The 18,585-nt window shown below is 42.9% G+C and overlaps 1 long non-coding RNA gene and 1 pseudogene across 1 annotated transcript; both read left to right on the forward strand.

Moving 5' to 3' along the window:
* The first annotated feature begins 1,011 nt into the window (after positions 1-1,011).
* Positions 1,012-14,966, forward strand: LOC115186232 (T cell receptor beta variable 7-2-like; annotated as a pseudogene).
* On the forward strand, positions 4,304-4,545 carry LOC115186235 (uncharacterized). Its single transcript, XR_003875654.1, has 2 exons — positions 4,304-4,394; positions 4,496-4,545. It is a non-coding gene; the product is annotated as an uncharacterized LOC115186235 (long non-coding RNA).
* Positions 14,967-18,585: the final 3,619 nt, after the last annotated feature.

Consider the following 18,585-nt stretch of genomic DNA (forward strand, 5'->3'; position numbering starts at 1 on the left):
TGCAGCCACCACTATGCTTGAAATATGGATAGTTGTACTCAGTAATGTGTTTTATTGGATTTGCCCCAAACATAACACAGTTGTCGCTATTGTGCTCTAATGTGACTAGAATGACGTTGTATGCACCATCCCAACTTTCCGAGAATAGACATGTATATATCGGTAGAAAACTTACATTCTTGTTAATCTAACTGCAGTGTCCAATTAACAGTAGCAATTACAGTGAAAAAATACCATGCTATTGTTTGAGGAGAGTCCACAACAACAAAACACTTTTATCACGGCAACTGGTTTGATACATTCTCCTCTGAAGGTAAATTATGTACTTACATTCAGTAATCTTGCTCTGATTGGTCATCCTGAGGGTCCCAGAGATAAAATGTAGCATAGTTTTTTGTTTGATAAAAACCAGTATTAAGTTCTACAGTTTGACCCCACTGCTGTCTCTGGATCCACACCCACCCCGTCCGGCCATCTTGATGTGTGAATGTTAGTGTATAAGCTAATGATCCATCATGTATGACATTTCTGGGAGTGTGTAAACTTTAACTTGTTATTACCATATCATTTTTCTATGTTCTCTATAGTTATGTACTTGAAAATGTATCAATTGACCAAAATGGCACAGTTGGGCAAACCCCTGACAGACTTGATACAGAATATTGTGCAGAAATGTAATTCTTCAATGGATCAGTCTGAAACGTTACAAACCCACTACTGCCATCTGGTGGCAAACATCTATATTACACCTAGACTCCTATCTGAAGATATGGCCATTCTCTTGCATTTCAAAGATGAAACATTTTTTGGGAGGGGAAAACGCATGTTTTTTTTGTATTATCTTTTACCAGATAATATGTGTTATATTCTCCTACATTAATTTCACATTTCCACAACTTAAAAGTGTTCCTTTGAAATGGTACCAATAATATGCATATCCTTGCTTCAGGTCCTGAGCTACAGGCAGTTAGATTCAGGTATGTCATTTTAGGAGAACATTTAAAAAAAGGGTCCGATCCTTAATTTATTTCACAGAACAAAACGTATAAGATCTCCAAAGCCTGTTTTAACTTCAGACCTTTTATCCCAAAACCCCATTATTTCCCCCTTCATTTCTCCCATAGCAACGGTCAACGAACCAGAGGTAGAAAATGCTGACTCATTGCCGTGTTTTAGGACTAGAAGCTGGCGAGCTCTATAGGATAGAATATAATATGTAAAGAGCTGATGGTCTCATCATGGACTGTAGGGGGACCTCTAACTTTAATAATGTGAATGTCTCTACAGTCTGAACCACTAATTAGCATGATGTATTCAGATCATCAGTCCCTCCCACTTCACTGACATGTTGAATATGGTGGAACCTGCCGTGGTCTACTGATTGGCATCTATTCATCTATGTGACACTCCTCTTGTTTTATATACATTGATACCAGACTCTTTCCAGCACTCTCAAATATAACGTGATCAAACATGTTCACATTTCTCTTCACTGTTACTGTCTCACTGCTCTGTGCTGCAGGTACAGTTTCATAATGTTTCATTTATTTAACCAGGAAAGTTCGTAACAAAATTCCTATTTACAATGACGGTCTTCTCTAGTTATAGATATTGATGTTTCCAAGCATATGTTCACTTCACACGAGTCTTGATGTATTCAGGTCTAACTGTACCTAACTCTATTGATTTCATTCTCACTGTATCCTTACAGGTCTTGTTGAGGGAGTGAAGCACTCAGATACCCACCATACTCTGGGGACTGAAAGACAGTGTTGCTCAGATGAACTGCAGTCACACTAAGGGATCTACCTACAACCAGATGTACTGGTACAGACAGCTTCCAGGAGAGGGAATGAAGCAGGTAGCCTTCACTACTTCCAGTTCCAAACCTGAGTATTCAGGGGATTTCAGTGAAGACAAATTCTCAGCCAAGAAGACTGTAGTTGAGAGTGGATCTTTCACAGTGAAGAAGTTGGAGGCAGGAGACAGTGGCATGTACTTCTGTGCTGTGAGTCAACACAGTGATACAGACAACAAGTACAGCTGTACAAAAACCCCAGTATTTCAACAGGATGTAATATAATATGTAAAGACATGGTCTCATCACATACTGTAGGGGGACCTCTAACTCTAGTTCTTCTAATGTCTGATGGTTTCATTGTCATGATCATGTAATCAGTCATGTTCACAGTGAGGTTCCTATGAGCAAGCTTTTACAGTACAGGCTTCTGACACTCCCTCTAACACTGTCACTATCCACCACCCTGAAGGAACTGATACTACTACGCCAATCTCCTTTCACCTCAGAGCTTCATCCCAGGAGACACTCCTAATCACATCCTCATCATCATCGTCTTCCTCAGCATTTTCATCATCCTCACATCATCGTCTCCCAGCATATTCATCATCCTCATCATCATCGTCTTCCTCAGCATATTCTCATCCTCATCATCATGTTCAGAGTTCTGATTCACCTGGCAGCTCTACCACTCTGGGTGACAGGCATTAAATTCACTTACGATGAGAAGCCTAAAACGATTCTACGAATGTCATCAAACTGAATAAAATATCATTGCTCTCACTCCTTCTCTCTCCACCTTCTCTCGCTTTTCGTTCTCTCTATCTACCTTATCTCCTCTCTCTCCATCTCTCCTCTCTTTCTCAGGTCACCTTCTCTCCCCTCTCCCTCTCCCTCTCCCTCTCTCCATCTCCTCTCTCTCTCTCCTTCTCCTCTCTCCTCTCTCCTCCCTCTCTCCTCTCTCCTCTCTCTCCTCTATCCCTCTCTCCTCTCCTCTCTCCCTCTTCCTCTCTCCCTCTCCCTCTCTATCTCTCCCTCTCCCTCTCTCCTCTCTCCTCTCTCTCCTCTGTCTCCTCTCTCCTCTCTCCTCATCTCTCTCTCTCTCCTCTCTCCTCTCTCTTGTCCACAGGGCAGTTGTTTAGTAGCATGGTTCATCAGAGGCCTGTGGCACTAACAGAGGACTGGAGGAATCGTTCAACTCAACTGCAGCCCTACTATCCTAACTACTACATGATACTATGGTTACAAACAGTCAGCAGGAGCCACTGCTATGAAACTCATGGTTATGCAAATTACAAGTCAATAACCATGGAGAAATCGTTTTGAAAAGCACTTCAATGTGAGTGGAGACGGTGGGAAAGAGGCTTATCTTCATCTACTGAGTCTGAGAGGAACCTGAACACAGTGCAGGTTATTACTGTGCAGCCAGCCAACACAAGTGATGTAGACTTCCTCCTGTTCTCTACTAAAACCCTGTCTGATGGTAATATTAGACCACGGCTCAGAACACCTGCATCTGACGTTTGACTTTACTCAGTGCCAATGAATAAACACAAATGGATGATGGCATAAGCAAGGTGATATCTGTCCTAGTACAGTATACAGTATTTACAGTTTAGAGTCATCACTCATTAACATACATTATGCAATGTTACAATGTCATATTCCATTACTCCCCCCTGGATAGATGTGATTCACATGACTACTCTCTCTGTCTCTCCTCTTTCTCTCTCTCCCTCTCTCTCACTCCCTCTCTCTCGCTCTCTCTCTCTACCTCTCTCCCTTCTCTCTCTCTACCTCTCTCCCCTCTCTCTCTCCTTTACTGTTCTGACCTGAAGTCAGTGCAGTGTATTACTGTTCTGTCTGAAGTCAGTGGCAGAGTATTACTGTTCTGTCCTGAAGTCAGTGCAGTGTATTAGCCTTTCTGACCTGAAGTCAGTGCAGGTATTACTGTTCTGACCTGAAGTCAGTGCAGAGTATTACTGTTCGTCCTGAAGTCAGTGCAGTGTAATACTGTTCTGTCTGAAGTCAGTGCAGTGTATTACTGTTCTGTCCTGATGTCAGTGCAGTGTATTACTGTTCTGACCTGAAGTCAGTGCAGAGTATTACTGTTCTGAAGTATTTTTTTCAATTTACAGCTATTTCTAGTGTGATGACTTCACAATCTATAAACACAGATCAAATCTAAAGACTAAAAATCCAAACCCTTTCAACAATGTAGATACCGGTTTGATCCACAATACACCTTTAAGTAGAACAGGAGACCTGTAGGTGAACAAGGGATCTGCTTGAATATCAACACAAGTTCTGACGTCAAAGTGATGTAATTTCCTTCCCCTCCGGCAGCTCAGTTCAGCTCCCCTTCTCTATGACTTATCTCCTCTCCCCCCTATGGGCTCTGATCTAAAGTAGTGCACTAGAAAGGGAATAGGGTGCCATTTGGGATGCTGACATACATTTGACACTCCCACTAGATGACATCACATCTCGACTATCTGAAAACCCTTTCTCCTTGTCCATGTGACTCTTCTCTCCAGAACCATCAACATGATCAAGCTTCTCATACATGTAGCAACTCTACCACTATGGGTGACAGGTACTAAATCCCTCATGAAAGATAGATTTACTACTGAAATATATTGCTGTCAATATGCTGAGTAATTCTGTATATTTCATATTGACTGTTTTCATCCACAGGGCTGTTACAAACAAACAAAGTTCACCAGACTCCTACTGCAATACTAAAAGGACCTGAAGATAAAGTTCAACTCACCTGCAGCCACACTGTTTCAAATTACAACATGATACTGTGGTACCAACAGTCAGCCCAAAACACTGCTCTGAAACTCATTGGGTATGTGAGGAACACCAGTCCAACGGTGGAAGATTCCTTTAAAGGGCGTTTTAATGTCAGTGGAGATGCTGCAGCTAATAAAATGGCGTATCTACATTTTCCCAAACTGACAGAAGCTGAAGACAGTGCAGTGTATTTCTGTGCTGCTAGTAAAGCACAGTGTTTCACTATACCCTCTCTGCTCTACAAAAACCTTCTCTGAACCTCTCATATAATACTGACTACAGCTCTATACACCTGCACCTGTCTTCAACCACTTCAACAACACTTTGCTATGAACCATTTGATATCAAACAGATGGTAATGATACTGTTATAAGTGGCTAGTTTAAATGGTTTAGGTGCACTTCCTCAGTTCTCCATCAGGAGGGAGTTTTTCTCAACACACATTGGTCAAAAGTAAGGTGTCATTTGGATTCAGATGCTTTTGGGATGGAACGTGTGTTGGCCAGGGCCGGTGGTACCGGAGGTCCCTAGGGGGCCTGGGCCAGGGAATGTGGTATGGGAGGTCCCTAGGGGGCCTTGGGCCAGGGAATGTGGTATGGGAGGGCCCTTGGGGGCCTGGGCCTGGTGACCCTCTGTCTCCATATGTGTAGACCATGTATCTGATGCTGTCTGTACAAAAAGAGTATGGAGTGTCATTCTTTTTCTGTCCAGACATCATCAGATATAAGGGCTACATACTGTATTGAGTGACTGAGCATGGTTGAATGTGTGTATGTGTATATGTATACAGTGGGGAGAACAAGTATTTGATAAACTGCCGATTTTGCAAGTTTTCCTACTTACAAAGCATGTAGAGGTCTGTAATTTTTATCATAGGTACACTTCAACTGTGAGAGATGGAATCTAAAACAAAAAATCCAGAAAATCACACTGTATGATTTTAAGTAATTAATTTGCATTTTATTGCATGACATAAGTATTTGATCACCTACCAACCAGTAAGAATTCCTGCTTTCACAGACCTGTTAGTTTTCTTTAAGAAGCCCTCCTGTTCTCCACTCATTACCTGTAATTAACTGCACCTGTTTGAACTCCTTACCTGTATAAAAGACATCTGTCCACACACTCAATCAAACAGACTCTAACCTCTCTTTCAATGGCCAAGACCAGAGAGCTGTGTAAGGACATCAGGGATAAAATTGTAGACCTGCACAAGGCTGGGATGGGCTACAGGACAATAGGCAAGCAGCTTGGTGAGAAGGTAACAAACTGTTGGCGCAATTATTAGAAAATGGAAGAAGTTCAAGATGATGGTCAAGTCACCCTCGGTCTGGGCTCCATGCAAGATCTCACCTCGTGGGGCATCAATGATCATGAGGAAGGTGAGTGATCAGCCCAGAACTACACGGCAGGACCTGGTCAATGACCTGAAGAGAGCTGGGACCACAGTCTCAAAGAAAACCATTAGTAACACACTACGCCGTCATGGAATAAAATCCTGCAAGCGCACGCAAGGTCCCCCGCTCAAGCCAGCGCATGTCCAGGCCCGTCTGAAGTTTGCCAATGACCATCTGGATGATCCAGAGGAGGAATGGGAGAAGGTCATGTGGGTCTGATGAGACAAAATAGAGCTTTTTGGTCTAAACTCCACTCGCCGTGTTTGGAGGAAAGAAGAAGGAAGCGTACAACCCAAAGAACACCAATCCCAACCGTGAAGCATGGAGATGGAAACATCATTCTTTGGGGATGGTTTTCTGCAAAGGGGACAGGACGACTGCACCGTATTGAGGGGAGGATGGATGGGGCCATGTATCGCGAGATCTTGGCAACAACCTCCTTCCCTCAGTAAGAGCATTGAAGATGGGTTGTGGCTGGGTCTTCAGCATGACAACGAAGACAACAATGGGTAAGACAACAAACAGCTAATTAGCTAAGACAACAACAACAGGTAAATGGTGATGAATGGGCAATAGAGGGTCAGTTAACTACACACAGGCCTGAGTTCGGGGCTGGGGCCGACAGATAAACAAAATAACAAAATGGAGTACCGTGACTAATGAACAGTCCAGCAAGCATCAGCTGTGTATCCAGGGATCATAGGGTCCAGTGAACAGCATAGATGAAACAGGAAGCCTCTGGGTAGTCTTACTAACTAGAAGCGGGAGCCACAGCGTTTTAAAGTTAGCAGGCCGGGGCTAGTAGAAGCGCCTTCTCCGACGTCCGGCAAAGGTCGGTTAGGGCACAGGGATGTGGATACTTCGGCAGATCCAGTCGTGGTGGAACGGCGGGATTCTTTTCGACAAAGGGTCCGGCCAGTTGGTGAAAGAGGTATTGTGGTTGTAGTAATTTGTTTGCTAGCCGGAGATGCGCCTGGCTCACGGCTAACTGGTGCTAGGTTCGGGACAAGGGCGATAGCCACTATAGCCACTCGGTAGCAGCTAGCTAGCAGCGATGATCCGCTGCAAAGGTCCAGAGCTTACGGCAGGAATCCGGTGAAGTAGTGGCTTCTAGTCGTGTTAGTGAAGAGTCCGGGAGGCATCAGCTGTGTAGCCGAGTGATCATAGGGTCCACTGAGAGGGCCGGGAGGTTGGCCAATCTTTACACTTTACACAGTACTACGTCATACCAGACGAATGTCTGACTGCTTGACTGCAAATAACTAAGATACACATTAAAACATGAAATGACCCATGGCATTAGTAAGACCTCACTCAGAGATCCACAAAAATAATATAACATTCAAAATGGGTGAATATTTCCTTTAACCATCAATCAACTAACTCCAGATAGCAGTGCATCAGATCTCCCTCTCTGCTCTACTAAACCCTGCTTCCTGTCCCACATAGACTCCTCCTGCAGGGTTCATCTCAGGTCTCTGATGGTTTAGATGTTCTCATAAGGAGGCAGCATCCCTCTATAAGATCACTGAGATGAGTTGATGAGAAGCCACCTCTAATTCATGTGGAGTGGTTTGTCTGTCTCATTCTTTCTGTCTCCTTAACAGTGAGTCAACATGATCAGAATTCTTATCTCCATCACCATGGTTACCAGCCTGGGGCTGCAGGTATTCAGATCATTGATTTCATCAACTACTAATATCCTCATTTGATAGTTTAGTTTCAGGTGAAATGTAGATTTTTTTTCTGTCTCTCTCTCTGTCTCTCTCTCTGTCTGTCTATATTTGCTCTCTCTCTGTGTCTCTCTGTCTCTCTCTCTCTCTGTCTCTATCTCTCTCTCTCTGTGTCAATCTCTCTTTCTCTCTGTCTCTTTCTCCAGGTTCTTCTCATCAGTAACCAGGTTCACCAGAGTTCCTGCAGCCCTTTACAAGAACCAGGGAGAGTTGGCTAAGATGGAGTGTTTACATAGTATATCAGGGTATAATGTCATCCTCTGGTACAAGCAATCCAACTACAGAGAATTTGTGTTTTTAGGTACATGCTATTGAAAGCTGGATATCCTGAGGCTGGATTTGATATAGAAGGAGATGCTAATGCAGGTGGGTACCAGCACCTTAACCATCATCAACTACTCCAAATAGCAGTGCTGTGTATTACTGTGCTGCTAGTTTACACAGTGCATCAGATCTCCCTCTCCTGCTCTACAAAAACCTCCTCCCTGGTGTACTGTAGACTAATCCACACCTGTATTAACATCACACTGTATCTGACTCTGATTCATGCCAAAAACACTCACCACGTGTCTAACAGAAAGGGGAGGTTCACTCTGATATACAGGAGACCATGATACAGTATGGTATGATATCATGTCTTTCCTGTAGGTGGAGTTACAACTCAACAAATCCATGTGGACTCACCAGACACAGTACCACAGTAAACTATGGTGTGTAGTAAGGAGTCTGAGAGTTGAAGATCCATGTCCTTTTGAATGTTCATCATGACTCAGTGTTGAACTAAGAATCTTTCGCTGTTGGATATTTTTCACCTTTGAACGTGAATCTCTTGATTGTTCTTGAACACAGATTAGATACCGTCTAAAATCATCTATAAATCCACATATTTCCTGAATGACTACAGTAGTTATAACAAACTTGTCTCTCTCTCCTCTTCTGTAACAGGTGAACTCCTCTGTTCCAGCGTTCTTCAGTCTCCATCTTCAGTATTTCAGAGTTCTGGAGAAACTGCTGTCCTGTCCTGTTCACACACTCTCCCCAGCTACAACACCATACTGTGGTATCAGCAGGTGGAACACACTCTCCCCAGCTACAACACCATACTGTGGTATCAGCAGGTGGAACACACTCTCCCCAGCTACAACACCATACTGTGGTATCAGCAGGTGGAACACACTCTCCCCAGCTACAACACCATACTGTGGTATCAGCAGGTGGAACACACTCTCCCCAGCTACAACACCATACTGTGGTAGCAGCAGGTGGAACACACTCTCCCCAGCTACAACACCATACTGTGGTATCAGCAGGTGGAACACACTCTCCCCTCCTACCTAACTAATACCTAGAGAGTTAAGCTGCTCTGATATCCCAGCAAGCAATGAGGAATCAGCTCAAATACATTGGCCGTATCTTTCTACCGGAATTCAGCCAAGTTTGCCCACATCTTACCAGAATTCCCACTCAGATGCGTCCTGATGCCAATTGAAATCAATGTATAGAGAATTTCCCGATTAAGTCATCCACATTATACCCATCCACAAAAAAAACAACGGTGCTTGAGGAAACACCATACACCTGGTGACCGTGTCAGGGTTCATGTGCCTGGCCCACCACAGGTGTCGCTGTAGCGCGATGGGACAAGGACATCCCTGCTGGTCAAACCCTCCCCTAACACAGACGACACAGGGCCAATTGTGCGTTGCCTCATTGGTCTCCCGGTCGCGGCTGTCAAGGGTCTCGAAGCAGCATCTGTAGCAACGCAGTTTGCACTACGATTCAGTGTCTTAGACCGCTGCTCCACTCAGGAGACTCCATCCACAAAGTTCTTAATGCTTATCAATTGCATTGCACAAAGTATCAAAATACTAAAATACCACACAGGACTCTTAAAGAATTTCATTTAAATATTAATTGTATTTCTTGATAACAGAAACAGTGAGAAAATATGGAGAAATGTTAATTATATAAAGCAGCCCGTGTAATCATCTGTCAGAGAGTAACCACATTGGCCCGAGCCCCAAGTAATACATTTGGGCCAGATAACTCACACCGGAATCGACCTGAGTTCAATCCCCGCATCCTCACCATAAGTAATACTACAGAAGGCGGCCCAGAATCGGGCCACATGACGTCGGCCGAGTCTGACTCTTGGCTGGAATCGGCCCAGATCCACTGGGATAGCTGGGATATCTACCATGATGGGGTATACATAAGCATGGATTTCATCAACAAGAAGTACAACATTACAGATAATAAACTTGATATCTCTAATATTGTGTAGCTTTGGAATCGTGACATTACAAACTTTCGAGGAAAATAGGAAAGTTTCTTGACTCATATCCTGACTTTGAGAAGGGATTGCGTGATGGTTAGTTTAGCAACCGCGTGACGCAGCATGACAACATGAACGCGATTGGCCGATAGTCTGCTGGGTGGGGCGTTTTGAACACCAATGGTGTTCCTACCTCCTTTCTCTAATATCTTATGCAACGCTCTTTCAGCTGTTCTGCTTGTTTTAGATTATGTTTTAAATTGCATAGATCATAAAAATCATTGTGCTGTCATATTTCTTGACATTTCTAAGGCATTCAACACCATTGAACATTCCCTACTCATTCACAAACTATCTGAAATGGGCCTGGACAATAAGTCTTGCAAATGGTTTAAGAGCTTTCTGACAGATAGGACACAATGTGTGCGTTCTGATGGTGTTGAGTCTAGTTTCCTCGATAGTAGGTGTACCACAGGGGTCAGTATTGGGACCAGTTCTCTTTACTATTCAAATTAATAATATTGGTCTTTGTATTAAATCCCTTCATAATAATCTGTATGCAGATGATATGGTCATGTATGCCATAGACAGCCGACAACATCCGGTGAAATTGGAGGGCACGCAATTCAAATAAATATTAATAATAATAAACATTCATGAACATACAAGTGTCTTATATCATTTAAAAGCTTAACTTCTTGTTAATCTAACTGCGTTGTCAGATTCCACAAAGGCTTTACGGTGAAAGCATACCATGCGATTGTCTGAGGATGGCGCCCCACATCAACATATTTTTTTAACAAGCACAGGCGTCACAAAATCACAAATAGCGATAAAATAAATCACTTACCTTTGAAGATATTCCTCTGTTTGCAATCCCAAGGGTCCCAGCTACAACATGAATGGTCGTTTTGTTCAATAAAATCCTTCTTTATATCCCAAAAATTCAGTTTAGTTGGTGCCATTGATTTCAGTAATCCACTCGTTCAACAGGCAGACAAAGGAATCCAAAAAGCAACCGCTAAACTTTGTCCAAACAAGTCAAACGATGTTTCTATTTAATCCTCAGGTACACTAAAATTTAAATAAACTATAATATTTCACACGGAAAGAAGTATGTTCAATAGGAAATGCAAATTCATAAGCGTTCGCCATCTGCCTCTCACGCTGAAAGACTGATTTGCTTCAGGTGGTAACTTAACAAAAACTCCAAATACTTTTTTGTTTTTCAAAAGAGAAGCCTGAAACCTTGAAAAATACTATTGACATATAGTGGAAGCCATTGGAATTGCAATCTGGGTGACGGACATGCATAGAAACAATAGGTTTACATAATAAGAGCCTGGGAGCTAAATTATTTCTGGTCGGATTTTCTTCAAATTTTCGCCTGCCATATCAATTCTGTTATAGTCTCAAACATCATTTTAACAGTTTTAGAAACTTCAAAGTGTTTTCTATTCAAGGTTACCAATTATACGCATATCCTGGCTTCTGGGCCTGAGAAACAGGCAGATTACTTTGGGCACGTCAGTCAAGCAGGAAATCAGGAAACTAGACCCTAGCCCAGAGAGGTTTTAAGTTATTGCACAGAACAAAACATATAACATCTCCAAAGCCTGTGTTAACTTCAGACCTTAAATCCCAAAACCCCATTATTTTCCCCCTTCATTTCTCCCATAGCAATGGTCAACGAACCAGAGGTAGAAAATGCTGACTCATTTAAGTGTTTTAGGACTACAAGCTGGCGAGCTCTATAGGATAGAATATAATATGTAAAGAGCTGATGGTCTCATCATGGACTGTAGGGGGACCTCTACCTTTAATAATGTGAATGTCTCTACAGTCTGAACCACTAATTAGCATGATGTATTCAGATCATCAGTCCCTCCCACTTCACTGACATGTTGAATATGGTGGAACCTGCCGTGGTCTACTGATTGTCATCTATTCATCTATGTGACACTCCTCTTGTTTTATATACATTGATACCAGACTCTTTCCAGCACTCTCACATATAACGTGATCAAACATGTTCACATTTCTCTTCACTGTTACTGTCTCACTGCTCTGTGCTGCAGGTACAGTTTCATAATGTTTCATTTATTTAACCAGGAAAGCTAAGAACAAAATTCTTATTTACAATGAAAGAATAACTAGTTGTAAATATTGATGTTTCCAAGCATATGTTCACTTCACCTGAGTCTTAATGTATTCAGGTCTAACTGTACCTAACTCTATTGATTTAATGCTCACTGTTTTCTTACAGGTCTTGTTGAGGGGAGTGAAGTCACTCAGATACCCACCATACTCTGGGGACTGAAAGACAGTGATGCTCTGATGAACTGCAGTCACACTAAGGGATCTGGCTACTTCCAGATGTACTGGTACAGACAGCTTCCAGGGAGAGAATGAAGCAGGTAGCCTTCACTGTTCCCAATTCCAAACCTGAGTATTCAGGGGATTTCAGTAAAGACAAATTCTCAGCCAAGAAGACTGTAGCTGAGAGTGGATCTTTCACAGTGAAGAAGTTGGAGACAGGAGACAGCGGCATGTACTTCTGTGCTGTGAGTCAACACAGTGATACAGACAACAAGTACAGCTGTACAAAACCCCCAGTATTTCAACAGGATGTAATATAATATGTAAAGAGATGGTCTCATCACATACTGTAGGGGGACCTCTAACTCTAGTTCTTCTAATATCTGATGGTTTCATTGTCTTCATCATGTAATCAGTCATGTTCACAGTGAGGTCCTATGAGCAAGCTTTACAGTACAGGCTTCCTGACACTCCCTCTAACACTGTCACTATCCACCACCCTGAAGGAAACATGATATTACTACAGCCAATCTCCTTTCACCTCAGAGCTTCATCCAGGAGACACTCATATCACATCCTCATCATCATCGTCTTCCTCAGCATATTCATCATCTTCATCATCATCGTCTTCCTCAGCATATTTATCATCTTCATCATCATGTTCAGAGTTCTGATTCACCTGGCAGCTCTACCACTCTGGGTGACAGGTATTAAATCACGATGAGAAGCCTAACGATTCTACGAATGTCATCAAACTGAAAAAAATATCCTTTCTATCGCTCCTTCTTTCTCACCTTCTCTCTCTTTCTTTCTCTCTCTTTCTCACCTTATCTCTCCTCTCTCTATCTTTCACCTTCTCTCTTCTCTCTCCCTCTCTCACTTTCCCTCTCTCACTCTCCCTCTCTCCTCTCTCTCCCTCTCCTCCTCTCTCTCCTTCTCTCTCTCTCTCTGTCCATAGGGCAGTTGTTTAGAAGCATGGTTCATCAGAGGCCTGTGGCACTAACAAAAGGACCTGGAGGAAATGTTCAACTCACCTGCAGCCATACTATCCCTAACTACTACATGATACTATGGTACAGTCAGCAGGAGACACTGCTATGAAACTCATTGGTTATGCAAATTACAAGTAAATAACCATGGAGAAATCGTTTGAAAAGCACTTCAATGTGAGTGGAGACGGTGAGAAAGAGGCTTATCTTCATCTAGTGAGTCTGAGAGGACCTGAACACAGTGCAGTTTTTTACTGTGCAGCCAGCCAACACAGTGATGTAGAGTTCCTCCTGTTCTCTAAAACCCTGTCTGATGGTAATATTAGACCACGGCTCAGAACACCTGCATCTGAGGTTTGACTTTGACTCAGTGCCAATGAATAAACACAGATGGATGATGGCATAAGCAAGGTGATATCTGTCCTAGTACAGTATACCAGTATTTACAGTTTAGAGTCATCACTCATTAAAACCTGTTGTGGATAGGGGGCAGTATTTTCACGACTGGATGAAAAAAACATACCCGATTTAAACTGGTTACTACTCTTGCCCAGAAATGAGAATATGCATATTATTAGTAGATTTGGATAGAAAACACTCAGAAGTCTCTAAAACTGTTTTAGTGGTGTCTGTGAGTATAACAGAACTCATATGGCAGGAAAAAACCTGAGAAGATTCCAAGCAGGAAGTGGCCTATCCGTAAATTTGTAGTTCTTCTTTTGGTTCTCTATCGAAACTACAGTATCTGAGCTGTTACGAAGCACTTTCTAAGGCTTACATAGGCTCTCTAAAGCCTTCAGAAAGCGGATTGAGAAATCTCCTGTCTCTGGGCAGAGTATGCTAGCACAGTTTGTCAGTGGTCTGCCTAGTGACAAAGAGATTGGAGATGCGCGGTCTCGCGACGATGATGTTTTTCTTTTCTCTTTGAATGAATACACTATTGTCCGGTTGGAATATTTTCGGTATTTTACGAGAAAAATACCATAAAAAGTGATTTTAAACAGCGTTTGACTTGCTTCTAAAGGAACATTTAGATTTTTTTTGTCTCGAAATGCGCTTGCGCGTTACCCTTTGGATAGTGACCTGAACGCACGAACAAAACATATTTGGACAATAACTATGGATTATTTGGAACATTTAGCATTTGAGGTTTTTGTACTTCGCGCCACGCTCTACCACTGGATATTGGCGAGGCGATCCGCTAGCGGAACGTCTGTCCTCAACAGCTTTTAACATTTTGCAATGTTACAATGTGGTATTCCATTTCTCCCCCCTGGATAGATGTGATTCACATGACTACTCTCTCTGTCTCTCTCTCGCCTCTCTCTCTCCCTTACTGTTCTGTCCTGAAGTCAGTGCAGTGTATTACTGTTCTGACCTGAAGTCAGTGCAGTGTATTACTGTTCTGACCGGAAGTCAGTGCAGTGTATTACTGTTCTGACCTGAAGTCAGTGCAGTGTATTACTGTTCTGACCTGAAGTCAGTGCAGTGTATTACTGTTCTGCCCTGAAGTCAGTGCAGTGTATTACTGTTCTGACCTGAAGTCAACACAGTGATGTAGATACCCTTCTCTCTTCTACAAACCCCCTTCTGATCCTTTACTCCATAACTGCAGTGTTCATCAACACCCAGCACACCTGCTATCCACCACTGTAGATGTCTGTGCACATGGAGGAAGTTGATATCAAACCTTTCTGTCCAGACATCATCAGATATTAGGGATACATACGGTATTGAGTGACTGATCATGGTTGAATGTGTGTGTATGTGTATATGTATACAGTGGGGAGAGCAAGCATTTGATACACTGCCGATTTTGCAGGTTTTCCTACTTATCCTGTCTGGGGTATGTGGGACGATTTCGTCCCACCTACGTAACAGCTACTGATATTCCAGTGGCGCGATTTTTGAATCGTTAGAAATACTATTACTTCAATTTCTCAAACATATGACTATTTTACAGCTATTTAAAGACAAGAATCTCGTTAATCTAACCCCACTGTCCGATTTCAAAAAGGCTTTACAACGAAAGCAAAACATTAGATTATGTCAGCAGAGTGCCCAGCCAGAAAAAATCAGACAGCCATTTTTCAAGCTAGAATATCATGTCACATAAACCCAAACCACAGCTAAATGCAGCACTAACCTTTGATGATCTTCATCAGATGACACACCTAGGACATTGTGTTATACAATACATGCATGTCTGTTCAATCAAGTTCATATTTATATCAAAAAACAGCTTTTTGCATTAGCATGTGACGTTCAGAAAACGCATAACCCCCGGCAAACTTCCGTTGAATTTACTAACAGTTTGCTAAATTACTCACGATAAACGTTCACAAAAAGCATAACAATTATTTTAAGAATTATAGATACATTACTCCTCTATGCACTCGATATGTCCGATTTTAAAATAGCTTTTCGGATGAAGCACATTTTGCAATAATCTAAGTACATAGCCCGGCATTACAGGGCTAGCTATTTAGATACCCACCCAGGTCAGCATCCACCAAAATCACATTTCCTATAAGAAAAATGTTCTTACCTTGCTTGTTCTTCATCAGAATACACTGCCAGGACTTCTACTTCAATAACAAATGTTGGTTTGGTCCCAAATAATCCATCGTTATATCCAAACAGCGACGTTTTGTTCGTGAGTTCTAGAATGCTTCTTCCCGGTTTCGCGCATGGCGCATTGGCGTGTCAAAAATGTCTAAATATTCCATTACCGTACTTCGAAGCATGTCAACCGCTGTTTAAAACCAATTTTTATGCCATTTATGTCGTAGAGAAGTGATAATATTCCGACCGGGAGTATGCATTGAGCCTAAACAGCCGAATAAAATTTCTCCTCAGAAGCGACTCATGCACGCGCATCATTCAAAGGTCCTCGGAGCATCCACTTACAAAAGGCGATAATATGTTTCAACCTGAGGCTCCCTCGTAAACCTTCAGTTATTTCGCGGGCTCTGAGAGCCTATTGGAGCCCTGGGAATTGTCACGTTACAGCTAAGATCCTTACTTTTCAATAAAAAGATGCAAGACGCACGACTCCTTGTCAGACAGGGTACTTCCTGCTTGAAACCTTGTCAGGTTTTTGCCTGCCATAGGAGTTCTGTTATACTCACAGACACCATTCAAACAGTTTTAGAAAATTCAGAGTGTTTTCTATCCAAACCTGAACAATAATATGCATATTCTAGCTTCTGAGTTGGTGTAGGAGGCAGTTAAAAATGGGAACATATTTTTCCAAAATTCTCAATACTGCCCCCTAGCCCAGACAGGTTATAAAGCATGTAGAGGTCTGTAATTATTATCATAGGTACACTTCAACTGTGAGAGATGGAATCTAAAACAAAAATCCAGAAAATTACATTGTATGATTTTTAAGTAATTAATTTGCATTTTATTGCATGACATAAGTATTTGATCACCTACCAACCAGTAAGAATTCCGGCTCTCAAAGACCTGTTCGTTTTTCTTTAAGAAGCCCTCCTGTTCTCCACTCATTACCTGTATTAACTGCACCTGTTTGAACTCCTTACCTGTATAAAATACATCTGTCCACACACTCAATCAAACAGACTCTAACCTCTCTTTCAATGGCCAAGACCAGAGAGCTGTGTAAGGACATCAGGGATAAAATTGTAGACCTGCACAAGGCTGGGATGGGCTACAGGACAATAGGCAAGCAGCTTGGTGAGAAGGCAACAACTGTTGGCGCAATTATTAGAAAATGGAAGAAGTTCAAGATGACGGTCAATCACCCTCGGTCTGGGGCTCCATGCAAGATATCACCTCGTGGGGCATCAATGATCATGAGGAAGGTGAGGGATCAGCCCAGAACTACACGGCAGGACCTGGTCAATGACCTGAAGAGAGCTGGGACCACAGTCTCATAGAAAACCATTAGTAACACATTACGCCGTCATGGATTAAAATCCTGCAGCGCACGCAAGGTCCCCCTGCTCAAGCCAGCGCATGTCCAGGCCCGTCTGAAGTTTGCCAATGACCATCTGGATGATCCAGAGGAGGAATGGGAGAAGGTCATGTGGTCTGATGAGACAAAAATAGAGCTTTTTGGTCTAACTCCACTCGCCATGTTTGGAGGAAGAAGAAGGAAGCATACAACCCCAAGAACACCATCCCATGAAGCATGGAGGTGGAAACATCATTCTTTGGGGATGCTTTTCTGCAAAGGGGACAGGACGACTGCACCGTATTGAGGGGAGGATGGATGGGGCCATGTATCGCGAGATCTTGGCCAACAACCTCCTTCCCTTAGTAAGAGCGTTGAAGATGGGTCGTGGCTGGGTCTTTCAGCATGACAACGAAGACAACAACGGGTAAGACAACAACAGCTAATCAGCTAAGACAACACAACAGGTAAAATGGCGATGAATGGGCAGAGAGGGTCAGTTAACTACACACAGGGCCTGAGTTCGGGGCTGGGGCCGACAGATAAACAAAAAATAAACAAAACAACGAGTACCGTGACTAACGAACAGTCCAGCAGGCATCAGCTATGTAGCCAAGTTATCATAGGGTCCAGTGAACAGCAATAGATGAAACAGGGAAGCCTCTGGGTAGTCGTTACTACCTAGCAAGCGGGAGACACAGCGTTTAAAGTTAGCAGGCTGGGGCTAGTAGAAGCGCCTGTTGGGGGCACAGCGGATGGAGTTACGTCGGCAGACCAGTCGTGGTGGAAAGGATGGGCTTCGTGTCGACAAAGGGTCCAGGCCAGTTGGCGAAAGAGGTATTGTGGTTGTAGTAATTTTGTTTGCTATCCGGGAGATGCGCCTGGCTCACGGCTAACTGGTGCTAGGTTCGGGACAAGGGCGATAGCCACTATAGCCACTCGGTAGCAGCTAGCTAGCTGCGATGATCCGATGCAAAGGTCCAGAGCTTACGGCAGGAATCCGGTGATGTAGTGGCTTCTAGTCGTGTTAGTGAAGAGTCCGGGAGGCATCAGCTGTGTAGCCGAGTGATCATAGGGTCCACTGAGAGGGCCGGGAGGTTGACCACTCTTTATCACTTTATCACAGTACTACGTCATACCAGACGAATGTCTGACTGCTTGACTGCAAATAACTCAGATACACATTAACACCTGAAATTACCCATGGCATTGATAAGACCTCACTCAGAGATCCACAAAAATAATATAACATTCATAATGGGTGAATATTTCCTTTAACCATCAATCAACTAACTCCAGATAGCAGTGCATCAGATCTCCCTCTCTGCTCTACTAAACCCTGCTTCCTGTCCC

This window comes from Salmo trutta, unplaced genomic scaffold (assembly GCF_901001165.1).
Source record: "Salmo trutta unplaced genomic scaffold, fSalTru1.1, whole genome shotgun sequence".
Lineage (NCBI taxonomy): Eukaryota > Metazoa > Chordata > Actinopteri > Salmoniformes > Salmonidae > Salmo > Salmo trutta.